At 31.1% G+C, this 4,139-nt stretch overlaps 1 pseudogene; it reads left to right on the top strand.

Annotated features, from left to right (window-relative positions):
* Positions 1-1,655: 1,655 nt before the first annotated feature.
* LOC110671118 (polygalacturonase-like) lies at positions 1,656-3,788 on the top strand (annotated as a pseudogene).
* Positions 3,789-4,139: the final 351 nt, after the last annotated feature.

Here is a 4,139-nt window from a genome sequence, read left to right as displayed (position 1 = left end):
AGTCATCCATGGCTGCCAGAATGTGAATTACTTAAATCCATTTGAATAATTCATTTAATATTTTAAATTAATAGAAAGTGCATTATTTCAATTAAGGCTTTGTTTGTTTTCAATTAATTGTTTTTGTAGTCTTTTTTTGATAAGCTAGAAATTTTATTGAATAATAACTATAGCTAGAGTAGTAGCTACAGGAACAAGAGGAAGACTAGAGCAAAAAATCATAGACCAAATCAAGCAACAAGTTACCTAAAGGATCACTAAAAGAAAAAAAAAAAACCACTTTGCCAAAATATAGAACCAGCAAGAGATTTGAACTTAGAGTCGAGCTTCAATTCAGTTCTTCTTAATACAATTGGATCAGCGAAAAGAGTAAAAACCTTTAGACTCTGCATTTATTGGAAATGTTGAATTTAATTTATTTTAATCTTTTTATTCGAATTAATAAAAAAATTAATTTTAACTCAATTAAAAAAAATTGAATTAAATTAATTTTTTAATTTCTTAATTGAGAAAAAAAAATCAAGATGTTTAATTTCTTAACTTTTGAATTAAATTAAATTTAAATTGAAAATTTTGAATTATTCAAAAAACTAAAAATAAAAATGAATTAAATTAAATATTCCAGTAAATATAGAAGTGAAATTTAGCTTTGTTCTTTTTTTAGTTAATGAGAAGATATTTTCACTCTCAAATCTCAATCAAGTTCTCCAAAATTTGTAAGAAGATATTTTACTCTGTTTGCTTTTAGTGTTTTGTTCAATAATCCACCTCGCGTATGAAATCAAGATGGCATTTCCAAGTTGCAAATAATAGAAGAAGTATATCATTAATCTTGAAATCAATATATGGTTGGCAGAATCCTGTAAGAGATATATGATCCTCCATTTTTCTCCTATTTCTCATAGTTTCACATGCATGCCAATATAGTTAGTTGTACAAGTGTTGACACACTCCAGAATACGCTGCCCTCATTGTAATTAAGCAACCTTTTATTGCCATTTGCCACCACAAGCCACATTTGTAAGTATATATTAGATGTTCACTATTTCTTTTTTAATTGAAGTTCATACAAAGACATTTTTTTTATTAATTTGTTTTATTTGGAATTTAATTTAAAAATTAACATTTTTGAATACAATTGCAATACCACGAAATTAAAATTGATTAATTTTTGTCTAATTATTTTTAATTTCCAGCTCTTCAACATCTCACTATATAGATGATGTGACTTATATAAATAGATAATATTTCTTTTTTGCACGACCCTGCAATGAGAAAACCCAACACAGTCTCTGGCAAATATATATATATATATATATATATATATATATATATATATATATATATATAAAGAAATAGTGAACTTCCAATGCCACAGCTGGTACGGCAATGACTCCAAATGGATAATAAGAATAGACCATCGTTAATGGCGGATCATGTTTTATTAAGCATTTACAGATATATTAACGTATAAACTCAACAACTAAACAACTCATCAACACCGTACAATCATAATTATTGATGATTAATGCTGAAGAGGGTAACATGCAATTGACTTGCTTTAGACTAAACCAAGACTATAAATCCATCTGCAATTAATTTCCACAGTCTGATCTTTATCCCATGTGAAAAAGTACTCATTACCAAGAAAATTAATGGCCAATATCATACTTCATTGTCTTCTTTTCCTCGTCTTCTTTTGGTCTTCCTTCCGAGCATCCAATGGAGCCTAAAATGTGGAAAGCTTTGGAGCAAAACCAGACGGCTTGACCGATTCTACACAAGCATTTTTGAAGGCCTGGTCGGCTGCTTGTGGGTCGACAGGGCCGCCACTCTGTACGTTCCTAGTGGGAGTTTCTTGGTTAAGCCGATTGTGTTTAATGGTCCATGCAAGAATAAGATATTGTTTTGGATTGATGGGAAGATTTTAGCACCTACAAATTACTGGTCTTTTGGCAGTTCTGGATTTTGGATATTGTTTTATCAGGTTTCCAGGGTTACTATCCATGGTGGCATTCTTGATGCTAGAGGGGGTGGCTTTTGGGCTTGCAGGAATGCTGGAAAGGTTTGTCCGCCTGGTACTAGGGTAAGTCATATTCACTCTCTCACGGTCTCACACAATCAGCATGTGCATTCAGGAATTATATTTTCGTAATTTATGTGAATGTGTGATCAGCACTTATTTTTTTTTTTATTAAAAAATTATATATATAAAAGTGGAATGTAAGGATTTTCTTTATTTAATTTTTAATCAAAATTTTATATTTATCAAGTATATTTAAACAGGTGAATTTTGAGTTTGATCATATAAATTGTTAAATTAACTATAATTTTACTGACCAGTTAGATTGGAATCATTTTGGATTCATCGCGAATTTAAATAGATTATATATTTCTTTAATTAAATGAATTTGAATTGAATGGAAGGGCTATAAGAAATTGCCTCAATATTAGAGTTTATTGTTGAAATGTTCACTGAATTTAGCATTATTTTCTTCAAATTTTGTTGATTGGGTTAATGAACTATCATTATCAGAATAAACTTGTAATTAATTTTGATGAGAAACCTACCAAAACTTTGATATTTGTATCAAAATGATCAAATTACAACAGTTATTGCTGCAGTGTAACTTCAATTAAGCAAGTGTTAAATTTTATGCAGTCCATATCATTTGTGGCGTCAAGAAATGTGGTCGTTAGCCAGATATTTCACATTCCAATAGACCAATGCCGTAATATTCTGCTTGAAAACCTAAAGATTACTGCCCCCATTTTGGGTCCCAATACCGATGGAATCTACATGCAATCTTCTATTGGAATCACCATTACAAACACTACCATGAAGACTGGTGATGATGGCATTTCAATAGGTCCTGGCTCCATGAACGGCAGGATTCAAAGAATTGCCTGTGGCCCTGGACATGGAATCAGGTCATCATTTTTTTTTTCTAAAACTTCTCAAGATTTTATAGTCTTAAAAACAATTGACGGGCTTCTAATTTGATAGGTTAGATATAACTAATAGAAGAAATATAGACAGGCTTAGCCAATTAACATTGAAGCCCACTTAATGAACCGAGTCTAACCCAATTCTAAAAACTTGCTCAAGAGAAAAAGATTGTTCAATTCTTTATATTTAGAACATTTGTCTTATCCAATATGTGTAACAACACTAATTAATGTGTGTGTTTGTTGGACAGTGTTGGCAGTCTAGCCGAGCATACCCATGGAGATGGCGTCCAAAATGTGACAGTAACATCTGCAGTTTTCATGGGCACTCAAAACGGTGTTACGATAAAATCATGGGGAAGGACTAGCTCTGGCTTTGCTAATAATATTGTTTTCCAAAACATAATCATGAAGAATGCCTATAATCCTATCATCATCGATCAGAAGTACTGCCCCAGTGGCCATGGCTGTCCTAATCAGGTACATATAATTATTTTTCACTTTAATAAAATTTAATAGTACAGAACTTGTATAATTATGGGCTTAAATCACTGCAGTGGGTGAGGAGAATTTGAACATTGTAGGTATTCATTTTTGGCAATTTTTTTTGGCAGAATTCAGGTGTGAAGATAAGTGGGGTGACATATAAGAACATAAGAGGAACATCATGAGCGACACAAGTAGCTATGAATTTTGTATGCAGTTCAAGTAATCCATGCACAGGAATAAAATTGCGAGGCATAAAGCTCACATATTTCAATAGAGCTACCGCAACATCATCTTGTGTCAATGCACATGGCACCACTTCTGGATTTGTCCTTCCACCAAGTTGTTTCTGAACGTTAAATTCTTTAATTTAGTTATATATATATTATTAACACTTCTATTTTGTTAATAATAAAATCCAGAAATTTAATTATTACATTTTTAATTTTAAAATTATTTTTTTTAGTATTTAAAAAATTTTTAAAAGAATAAAGCTTTGCTAAAATTTAAATTTTTAATATTAAATTTGCTTGCAAAGACCATATGAGGAATAAAAGAATGCCCAAAGCGTTGATTCTTCGTGGATCCCTAGAACTAAAATGAATGTTGATGGGTGTTGACTCTTTATGGCTATGGATCAATGATGGATTTCTCTATTCTCTGTCTCTCATTTGAGAAATTTAGAACCACTATGAAAAACTGAG

Source organism: Hevea brasiliensis, chromosome 2, assembly GCF_030052815.1.
Source record: "Hevea brasiliensis isolate MT/VB/25A 57/8 chromosome 2, ASM3005281v1, whole genome shotgun sequence".
NCBI classification, from domain to species: Eukaryota; Viridiplantae; Streptophyta; class Magnoliopsida; order Malpighiales; family Euphorbiaceae; genus Hevea; species Hevea brasiliensis.
This window is presented reverse-complemented; position numbering and strand designations above follow the sequence as displayed.